The 11,785-nt window shown below is 36.0% G+C and overlaps 1 protein-coding gene across 1 annotated transcript in view; it reads left to right on the top strand.

Moving 5' to 3' along the window:
* The first annotated feature begins 5,195 nt into the window (after window positions 1-5,195).
* Window positions 5,196-11,785, top strand: part of ECPAS (Ecm29 proteasome adaptor and scaffold) — a 73,046-nt gene continuing 66,456 nt past the window's right edge. The window contains exon 1 of the mRNA XM_007449777.1: window positions 5,196-5,321. The gene's annotated coding sequence lies outside the window, so the exon portion shown is untranslated. The remainder of the gene's footprint in view (window positions 5,322-11,785) is intronic.

Raw genomic sequence — 11,785 nt, forward strand, 5'->3', positions numbered from 1 at the left:
TCTCAGGCCCCTTGTGTTAACTCTTCTCTGCAGAATATAATATTTTTTATAATCTTAGAGTTAAAAAGGCATTTCTAAGCATGACTAGAAACTCAGAAACCATAAAACAAAGGAATGGTAAATTTATGTTTAAAAAACTTAGATATGAAAAGAAAGAATGCACTGTAGAGTCACAAGGCATACTAGGAAAAAATATTTTAATGTATGAAAGAACAGGGGGTAGTTTTTTCAATATTGTATAAAAGCTTTTAGAAGTCAGCCACTCAAAAGGATAAAGTAACTTGCTGAAGAAGATATTTCAAATGACCAATAAGGGACTTTCCTGGTGGTGCAGTGGTTAAGAATCCACCTGCCAATGCAGGGGACACGAGTTCAAGTCCTGGTCCAGGAAGATCCCACGTGCCATGGAGTAGCTAAGCCCATGCACTACAACTACTGAGCCTGCACTCTAGAGCCCACGAGCTACAACTACTGAGCCCAAGTGCCACAACTACTGAAGCCCGCGCACCCTAGAGCCTGTGCTCTGCAACAAGAGAAGCCACCGCAGTGAGAAGCCCGTGCACTGCAACGAAGAGTAGCCCTCGCTCGCCGCAACTAGAGAAAACCTGCGCACAGCAATGAAGACCCAACACAGCCATAAATAAATAAATAAATAAACAAACTTTGCCATAGTAATAAAAGATATAAAACAATAGTGAGATTTTTTAAAATTTATCATAGTCAGCTAAGGTTGATTACTTACAATCTTTGTAAGATTGATTACTCATTGTAGGAGTGAGTACAGGGAAATTGGTACTTACATATACTGCTGGTGGTATAAATGAGCACAGCCTTTTGGAAGGACATTTTTCCAAAATCTCTTAAACTTGACACTCCTACCCTTTGACTCAGAAGTTTCATTTCTAGGGTTTTAGCTTACAGAAACGCATACAAGTGCACAGATACACATGGATAAGGATGGTCTTTGTTTTTTATTTTATTTTTTTTAACATCTTTTTTTTTTAACATCTTTATTGGAGTATAGTTGTTTTACAGTGGTGTGTTAATTTCTGCTGTATAACAAAGTGAATCAGCTATACATATACATATACATATATGCCCATATCTAAGGACGTTCTTTGGAGCGTCGTTTGTGGTACTGTAAATCTGGTAATAGCACAAATAGTTAAATAAATCATACTACTTCTGTAGACATAGTTGCCATTATCAATTAGATCTTTATTTAGTGCTATGCAAAGATATTTAAGATTTTATACATATCCACACTTTTTTTTTTAGTGTAATTCTTTGGGTATTAAAACCTGACCTGAATGGATATGAGGTTCTTTATAATCTTTGACTATCCCACTTAGTGTGAGCATCCATATGTCTTATTGCAGTAATCTGAATGTATTTAATTATAGGAACTGCCCTAGAACACACAGGGTGGATAGGGTTATTTGAAATACACAGCATATACACTTTATTTTAATTCAAAAATCTGAAAAGTCCTGAGACATCTATTGCTCCAAGGGTTTTAGATAATGTGTTTGTGTTAACTAAAAGGAAAAAAAATGCAAATTGTAAAATAGTATGTGTCATATTCCAGTTTTTAAGTTAAAATAATGTTAGTGTTTGAATAGGAAAAAATAGTTCAGAATATATTCCCCACATTTAACAGTGACTATCTGAGGTTATAGTGATGTCTTTAATTTTCTTGTAAGCGAAATTAACTCAGTATGAGTTTGAATAAGAGGAATAATATCAAAATTGTGGAGAGGGTAGAACTTGCCCCTGACTCTAAAGTAATGTTTGTCATACCTCAGATACTTTGGTGATGACCTGGAGGATCTCAGTTCCTACAACTAAACACTGAGTCCTTGTGAAAGGTGAACTTGAGTTTTAGATTCCTTTTGAATTTTCAGAACTTTTGGTTACATCCCTTCTTGTTTCTGAATAGACACTTTTGGGCTCAAAGGCCTAATTTGGATGGTCACTTTCACGGGGCTCAGTTTTCAGGGTTGAGGGTAAAGGCACAGGGTTCACCCTTCTGTGCCATTAACAGCAGGATCCAGGCACCATACTGTTGCTAAATCTTTGCCCATGTTTTGCTAACTTTGGTAGGCTGAAAAAGTTCGTGGTTGATTATATCTGCACTTGTATTTACATTTCTTTTCATAAAGTTTGAACGTGTTTGATGATCGTTTATTTAAAGTATAGATGTTTGTCAGAGTGACGCAGCAGTGTTACATTGATGCTCTTCCTTTGCCTCTTCCTTGGGTATGCTTGACCTGTTTGACAAGGACCCCCGTGTGACGTTTGGTGCCCTTTCTTTTCCATTCCCACATTCCCATCATACACAATTTTACTGCGTTGAGGATGTTATCTTTTCCTTTCTAGTGAGGGAGAGTAGAAAGTGTTAGGTGCTATGCTGGGGATACATAGGAAGCACCCAAATGGTTGTATGAAAAGTGAAAAGGACCAGATATCACTTGGTTTTTTTTAAGCCTTGGGCACAGATTTTGCAGGTCAGTTTGTTATGAAGAATTTAACTTTCGGCCTTCTTCCGCAGAACAGTTCTTCTAAGTTTCTGTAGCTAAAATCGGTAGGCAGTTTCCACTGCCTAAGATCTATAAGGCGCTGGGGCAGAGACTCCTTACCTGTAACTTCCATGGATGTTGTGGATTGAATCCACTGTTCCTAAGAGCTCCTTTTATAGTAGCATTCAACTATTAGCAAATAGAAACATTTGGTCTGATAATCTCAGAGTCAGCCTGCCTGCCTTTCCTCCCTTCCTTCCCTTTTTATTAATTTTAAAAGCTAAACTCAAGACTATTTGGATTTCATCAGTTTTTCCGTTAATGTCCTCTTTCTGTTCTGGGATCCAGTCCAGGGCACCACACTGCATTTAGATGTCCTGTCTCCCCGGACTCCTCTAGTCTGTGACAATTTCTTAGTCTTTCTTTTTTTTTTTTTTTTTTTTCTTCACGATCTTGAAAGTCTTGAGCAATACTGGCCAGGTAGCCTGTAGAATGTATCTTAACTTGGTGTTTCTGTTGGTTTTTTGTTTTACTCATGAGTAGATGAGGGTTATGAGTTTTCAGAAGGAATACCACAGAGGTGAAATGCCTTTCTTGTCATGTTGGTGATCCTGATACCACATGGCATCGCTTGGTTAAAACAGTATTCATCAGGTTTCACCACTGTAAAGTTAACATTTTCCTCTTCCCCCCTTCTGTTCTTTGGAAGCAAGTCACTAAATCTAGTCTACCCTCAAGGGGTGGGTAGAGGCACGAATTAAGCTCTACCTCCTGTAGGGGGAGGTATCTACATAATTATTTGGAATTCTGTAAGAAAGACTTGTCTCTTTTCCCCAGTGCTTTAATCATTCAGTCATTTATTTATATCATGGAGTCATGTAAATTTATTTTATACTTTGGGTTAGAATCCAGAACTATGTTATTTATTTTGTTCCTCAAATTTGTTCCAGCCTTGGCCATAATGGAGCTCTTTCAGGGTGGTTCCTGCATCCCTTTGACTTATCAGGCCCTGTTTCCTTTCTGGCCCTATAGGATGCTTCAGGTTCATCTTGTTTTTTCCCTGCCCCAGCCCTAGAATCAGCCATTTCCCCAAGAGTCTGGCTCCTTTTACTGGAGAATGGTGTTTAAAAACCCAAGATCCGGGTGCTGGGTGTGCTTGTTGCTACTAGGTTGTGCCAGGTTGTGACTGCTTCTAGGCTCCCTCTGGAGATACATATCTGTATCTATGTATCTATATCTATATGTCTATATATATCTCTTCCTGAAAAAATTATTATGGAAATTTCCAGCATATACAGAAATACAAATTCTCAGTATCTATCACATAGCTCGAACAGTTATCAGCTAGTGACCAATCTTGGTTTCACTTATATGGCCCCTCCCCATTCCTCACCCTAGCACCCCCAATTATTTATTTATTTAAAAATGAGGACCTGAATGAGGCCATGACTTTATTTTTATTTATTTTTAGTTTCTGAAATAATTATATATATTTAAGGTGTACAATGTGATAATTTGATACACATATACATAATGAAATGATTACTTCAGTCAAGCTGATTAAGATGTCTTTTTCTCACAGTTGCCTTTTTTTTTTTGTGAGAACATCTGAAATTTACTCTCAGCAGATTTCCCGTACACCCCTGATTATTTGATGTAAATCTAAGTAACTGTTATTTCACCTGTAGATATTTTAGTCTTTATCTCTGAAAAAAAGGACTCCTTTAAATAAAATTTTTGTTTTTTATTTTTAAATTTTAAAATTAAGGTATAATAGATACAGTAGAAAGTATGAAAGGATAGAGGTTGTGAGTTTTTATAAATGTATATAGCTGTGTAGTCATCACTCAGATTGAGATATAGGACATTTCTAGTGCCTTAGAATGCTCCCTAATCACTTACGGATAATTTTTGTAAGAACCTCTAAAAAACAAACATAACCACAATACCATTGTAACGCCTAAAAAATTAACAATAATTAAAAAAAATCAAGTATCCAGTCATTTGCCCTTGGTAGGTTCCCCTTTCACCTCAGCACTCTCCCCTCCCCTGCAATGTATTGATCGAAGAGACAGAAGCTCTGAGTGTGTTAGTTGCTTGTTCTGTAGTTGCCTGCGTTTTGCTGAGAGCATCCCTTTGGTGTTAGTATGTTTCTCAGTGGCTTTCTTGGTGGAAATTTGTCTCTCACATTCTGGTTGGCTGATTCCAGCAGTAATGGGCAGTGATTCTGTCTTTGAAGAAATTTCATCAGTAAGATGGTTTCACCAAAGATATAATATTATCCCTGGTATCTGATTAAAGTTCTCCTGCATGTCTCTGCTAGCTAGGTCTAGACGATTTCTTCAAAACTTTTGTATCTTTTCTGGTATCCACATCCTTTAGAAAAACTGAATAACCTTGTAAATAGGAGAGAAATTTGTTGTTCTTGTCTTTGTTTTCCTCTCTTCTAGAGGTTAAATGACCAGGACAGTTGTAAGACAGTATAATTAGCTAGTAAACCTTTTTAGTGTTGTTTCATTGCTGTGTCAAAATCATCTGCCTACAGGGCTAGCTATGGTTAAAGTTCTGGCCGAAGGATCTGCAGTATAGAAAAAAGGATTAAGCTATAAAAGTGATTAGTCTTAGTTCTGTTTGATGTGCTAAGTTATCCTTTTCTCTTTTTATATTGTAGATCAGCTTGAACGAGTCTTTTTACGACTTGGCCATGCTGAAACAGATGAACAATTACAGAATATTATATCTAAATTCCTTCCTCCTGTTTTGCTCAAGCTGTCCAGCACCCAAGAAGGAGTACGTAAAAAGGTAAGCATGCTGGGACAGTTGGGGGAATTAAATAGTGAATAAATGGATGTATTTTATGAAGTGAGTTTTCTGTTCCCATTATTGTAATCTAGCTTCATGATCCCAATTAGGCTTTTTAAAATGGACAGTAAGTCTAGGACCAGCTTCCATGATTTAAAAGTACCTTTTGTATGCTTAGCACAGCTGCATTTAGCTCCAGCTGTACACTTGGCATCAGTACTGGATGACATAATTGAGATAATTATTCTGGAATGTATGGAGGTCTGATTTAAAATCTATGCCCTTGAGTCCAATATGAAAAGTTAGGTGGTAATGGGTCAAAAATATTCTTTAATCATTGGCTGACTGTGAATATGGTCTTAATTAAAAGTAAGCAAAAGAAATGTTTTTAAAAGCAAGATACTGTTGTACAGCTCCTGTTTTAGAATTTTTTGAAGAACTATTAGTAAAAACTGGGTAACTGTCACATCAAGATTTCCTTTTTTAACCTAATGTTCTACATGGAACATTTGGACGCTTCACCTTTAAAATAATTCATTTGTCTTCTCGTGTATTTATACTAGACTTTTGGGTTTTTGACCTATCATCAGGTTTCAATCCTTGAGCCACTGTAATTGATTGGCAGTGACCTTCCTGGAGGTCTGCCCTGAGAGGGATTCTGAGGCCTGATTTGAGTTCAGTGGAGAAAGAGTATCTTTAAGAATGTCTGTTATGTTTACAGGAAGGAATAGGGCATTCTTGTCACGTATTTGACATACCTGTTGTTCATACTGCTTTGCTAAGATAGATAACGTGTTTGACCACGTCATTCTCCTATTTAAAACTCTTCTATGGCCTTTTCTTACCCTAAGAATAACTAGGTATAAAAGGCCTTCATGTGTTTGTTTCTGTTTCCTTATTTAGCTTCATCAGTCTCATCATTTATTTGGCAAATATTTACTGGGTACCTTCTATATGCCAGGTGTTAGGGATACGTTGGTGAAGGAAAGAAACGTCTACTTGGAGAGATGAGTATTAAACAATAAGGCAAAGAGTATAGAGTTAAAATGGCAATAAATGCTAAGATGGCAAAGCATTGTATGAAAGAATATATTTGGGGACTTGATTTAAATTAAGTATAGGGTGTAAGGGAGGTGTGTAGGAAGTAGCCAGGCATAGAGATGGGGAGACCACTTAAGGCAGAGAAGGCCCTGTGTAGAGATTCTGAGCCGGAACTGAGTATAAAACCTTCAGGGAGCTGACGAAGGCCACAGAGATGCACCCTGTGCACCAGAGGAAGAGTGATAGGAGTTCAGGCATGGGGATTCCAGCGGCAGCCATTTGAAAGGGTATTGGTGGTAGTGACATAATCATTCTGGCTGTGGGGTGGAGAAAGACTTGCAGTGGAGAAAAGGAGAGTAAACAGAAGGAAGTTTTTGCGTTAGTCCAGGCTTCTCGGCTGAGTATTTTCAGTAGGGTTGTTTTTTTATTTTATTTTTAAACTTATTTACTTAGGAGTTTTATGTTTCTTTGTATTTTATCTTCTGTAGAAAATCATTCATCTCTAACCATCTACTTTATATGTTCAGTTGTATATTATTCACGTCTGTCATACTATTATTCTTAATATTCTGTTACCATTCAAGTGGAGAAATTCCATTCTTGTTTCTAATTTTTTTGTTACTACCAAAGGTTTGCTTTTTTTAAAGGATTATTTATTTATTTATTTATTTTTGCTGTGTTGGGTCTTCGTTTCTGTGCGAGGGCTTTCTCTAGTTGCGGCGAGCGGGGGCCACTCTTCATCGCGGTGCGTGGGCCTCTCACTTTCGCGGCCTCTCTTGTCGCGGAGCACAGGCTCCAGACGCGCAGGCTCAGCAGTTGTGGCTCACGGGCCCAGTTGCTCCGCGGCATGTGGGATCTTCCCAGACCGGGGCTCGAACCCGAGTCCCCTGCATCGGCAGGCAGATTCTCAACCACTGCGCCACCGGGGAAGCCCCGGTTTGCTTTTTTTAATGGGCCAATTTAAAAGGAAAAAGAGCTTTTATATTAATTTTTTCAAGTGTATTTTTCTTCTATTTTTATTCAAATTACTCCTTTTTTTGTTTTCCTTTGATATGTTTTTCTCACACAAGTTTTCAGTTTGTAAAGTACATAATGGTAAAGGTCATTATGTGCCAGGAAAAATGCTAATCACTTAAATACTCACAAGATTATGTGAGGTGTAGGTGTTATTTCCATTTTATAGATGAAGCTGAGGCTTGGAATGATTAAGTGACTTCATTAAGGTCAGATAACAGAAAAGCAGAACTGAAAACGACCTCAGTTTCCGGATTTCTCTTTGATTACTATTTTGGTTATACCCCACAGTTACACTGGTGAGCAGTATTAGGTTATTTTATTTTTGACCTAATAATTAGTTTATAAGAACATTGGTTTTGGTTTCAAAATAGTGTAAAATTTGTCTGGTTTTACTGCATTCTGATTTGAAACCACAGTGAGCAAATGTTCTAGTCTTTTAAAGCATATTATTTCTGATGTTCATAAAAACTATTCATAAGATTAAAAAAATATTTCCTTTTGGTGGAATATGGAGCTCAGTGTGTGGATAGGCCACTCAACACTGTGCTCTCATTTCTCAAGAAATCTGTCTTCCAGTCCTGTTGTTAAGTAATAGTGAATTACAATCTCCTGCTGCTGTTGTAGTTTTTCTGATTTTCCTTTTAGTTTTAATAGTTTCACCTTGATGCTTTTTTTTTTAAAGTGTCCTTATTTATTTTTTTTAACATCTTTCTTGGAGTATAATTGCTTTACAATGGTGTGTTAGTTGCTGCTGTATAACACAGTGAATCAGCTATATGCATACATATATCTGCATATCCCCTCCCTCTTGCGCCTCCTTGATGTGTTTTGATGCACAAGTTTAAGATCTTGTGTTTCTTAGTAATTTGTATTGTATTACTTACTTATCTTTCAAATCTCATTTAAGATTTCTTTCTCCAGTACCTCTATCATCTAATACTAGTATTGTAGCCAGTGTTTTCATTTGCTGTAAGTTAGATTGAGGAATCTTTGCCCCACCCAGCAATCTTAACCTTATTTACTTTAGCTGCATATCTTCATCAATGTAATTGAGATGTCACATTTTTTTTGAGGTTTGGATTGAGGGCATGTACATCAGTTGTTCCAGTTATTAACCTTTCTCATCGCTTGATCTGTTCTCATTCTCTCCATCTCTCCCTCTTCTCTCTTCTTTCCTCTTCCCGCCACACATTTTCTGTTTAAAAGTTTGATAACCTGTATTCTGTTTTAATATAATGATTAATGAAGCAATTCTATCCACATTCTTAACATTTCAGTCATTAATTTGTATCTAAGTAAACAAGATGTTTTACTCAGTTACCATCAAGTAAATTATTTTATCTTGTTCAGATTTCTTCCTTCTCCCTCTACCCTTATATTTCTTACTAGAAATAGTAATTACCTTCTTATTTCTTTTTTCTTCTTTTTTTCATTTATATTTATTTTCATGTTGTCCTTTATTTATTTATTTTTTAAACATCTTTATTGTAGTATAATTGCTTTACAATGGTGTGTTAGTTTCTGCTTTATAACAAAGTGAATCAGCTATACATTTACGTATATCCCCATATTTCTTATTATTTCTTACTAGGTTGTTCCCTAGAAATTTTCCTTTGATTTTCTTCTCATATTCCAAATAATGCTGACTTTGATCTATTGGTGAATTTTTCTAACCTTTTTACGAAAAGCTTGAAGGAAATATATGAAAATGTGTTTACTGTGATGAGTCGTACAGATGATTTTTTAAAAACAACTTTGAATCCCATGGAGTATTATGCAACTACTACAATGAATGAGTTAGGTCTAAATTAAGAAGCTGATATATTTTTAACTGGAAACAAAGTGGACTCTGTGCTAACATGAGTGATATATAGCTCATTTTTGTAAAAAGTAAACAAGTAAAATCTAAAGATATAGCTAGTGGGAATCAGCAGCATAGCACAGAGATCAGCTCGTGCTTTGCGATGACCTAGAGGGGTGGGATAGGGAGGATGGGAGGGAGGCTTAAGAGGGAGGGGATATGAGGACATATGTATGCATGTGGCTGATTCACTTTTTTGTACAGCAGAAACTAACGCAGTATTGTGAAGCAATTATACTCCAATAAAGATCTATTAAAAAAAAAGATGTAAATATGTTTGTAGAAGTTTTTGTGGATACAGAGAAAGATGTGAAGATGAACACCGTAGTATTAATACTTGTGTCTTTGAGTGACTATGAATGGACTAGGGAAAAGGGATAATTATGATTTTTCACTTAATTTATTGTAATAAATGTGTTTTTCTATTATAATATGAAAAAGCAAGAAAATAGAATAAAGAAAGAGATATAATCATTGTGAACTTGTATATTTAATTTATATTGTAAAATACTAATTTTGTTTGCTTTTTTTACATATCAGATTTCTCTTGGTAAAGGGGTTTTGTTGTTAAGTAAGTTTGAAAACTTCTGGAATAAGGGAAAAGAGATCTAACAGCTGAGACACCTGTTTACATTCTAAGCAGTATGCTAGACTCTGACATATCCTTCCATTTAATCCTCATAATAGCCTGTGAAATGTTATCATTTGATTTCTGCAAATGGGGGAAAGTGATTCAGAAAATGATAATAGTGCCAAGCATTAAATGCCTATGTGGACATTGTCTCAGTTCATTACAATTCATTTAACAACTCTGTGGGGTATAGGTGCTCATGTTATTCCCATTTTATCTAGGAAGAAACTGAGGCTCAGAGAAGTTAATAAATAACTTGCTTTGTGTCACATGACTAACAAGGGACTTTACACATGAGAGATAATTCCAAGACTAAATGATTTTTACCAGGCTTTGCCTTCACATGATGGCAAACACGTTCATTCTTTAGCTTATGTATGAAAGTGAATTCAGTACATGAGGGGTCAGTGAATGAAAGTTGAGGATAAAAGAATGTCTGAAAGCAATAACATAATTTTGCCTGCATGTTATTTTGACTCCCGGTAGTAGAGGCTTGATGTGTGTTTCCCTTTTATTTGTTTTGAAGTATAGATACTCGGTCAGACTTTTATTTACTTTGAAATATAGCTACCTGGTCAGACTTTTATGATTTGTACAGTCCTGTACTCATACTAATACCACTTGCAAATAGAACCAATATGATAATTGGAGTTTTGGTTATTATATAATTGTTAATAAAACAAAGGATGTAGATATTGATCACAAATCTAGAATGCAGTTACAATTATTAGACCGTTTTTTACCATATAAAATAAGACTGTCATGTGAAAGCAGAGTATTTTTTTTAATAAAAGCTTACATATAAATAATTTCAGTATGTAAAATTTTGTAGTCAGTGACACTAGGGATTAATCTAGTATTGACTTTCAGTTCTGTAATTTTAGGGCTCCTGACTGTCAGTTTCATAATGTTTGTTAGGCTTAAGCAGGATACCTGTAAAGTAGCAGCTGATAATTTGTGGATAAATTGGGTGAAAGAGAAATGAGTTTTATTTATTTATTTATTTATTTTTTGGCTGCCCCGCGTGGCTTGTGGGATCTTAGTTCTCCGACCAGGGATCGGCCATTGGCCCATGACAGTGAGAGCACCGAGTCTTAACTACTGGACTGCCAGGGAATTCCCAAGAGAAATAAGTTTTAGACTTCTACTGACATATCACTATTTTAAGGAAAGTGAGATATGTTATGTAGAATTCCCTTTTACGGCGAACCTTGTATATTCTGACTTCTTAGAATAGGTAAAAATTGAAAACTGACCACTGCTGGTGGGAGTGTAGATTAGTTATAACCACTTTGGAAAACTATTTGGAAATATTCTAAGGCTTATCGTATGTATACTTCATGACCAAGCATTTCCAGTCCTGGGTTTGTATACAACAGAAGTGTGTATATCTGTGCACCAGAAGACATAGCTAAGAATGTTCATAGCATTATTCATAATGGTCCAAACTGGAAATAATCTTATATCTATCATGATATAGGAGAATGGATAAATTCTGTTTTTTTCCTACTAGAGCAGTGAAAGTGAACAACAACATGGATGAATCTCAGATGTAATATAGAATGAAAAACACCTGAGTTCATCCTATTTGTTCCATTTATATAAATTTAAATATGGTGTTAGAAGTCAGGAAGAGGGGTTAGTCAGTGGGGTGCAGGGCCTTTGTACTTCTGGTGGTTACAAAGGTGTGTTTACTTCGTGAAAATTTATTAAGCCACATACATTCTCAATTTTGCACCTCAGCTATATGTTATACTTCAATTAAAAAGTTTACCAATGAGTAAATGAATATAAATGAATGAGTAATAAGGGGAACTGATAGGGACAAAATACTATATACCTGAGGCTGGTAATTCTGTAGGCTTACTGACAGAGGTTAACTGTTGTCAGTTTAGCTGGGGGAAGGACTGGTTC

The sequence above is a fragment of the Lipotes vexillifer genome, unplaced genomic scaffold, assembly GCF_000442215.2.
Source record: "Lipotes vexillifer unplaced genomic scaffold, Lipotes_vexillifer_v1.1 scaffold230, whole genome shotgun sequence".
Taxonomy (NCBI): domain Eukaryota; kingdom Metazoa; phylum Chordata; class Mammalia; order Artiodactyla; family Lipotidae; genus Lipotes; species Lipotes vexillifer.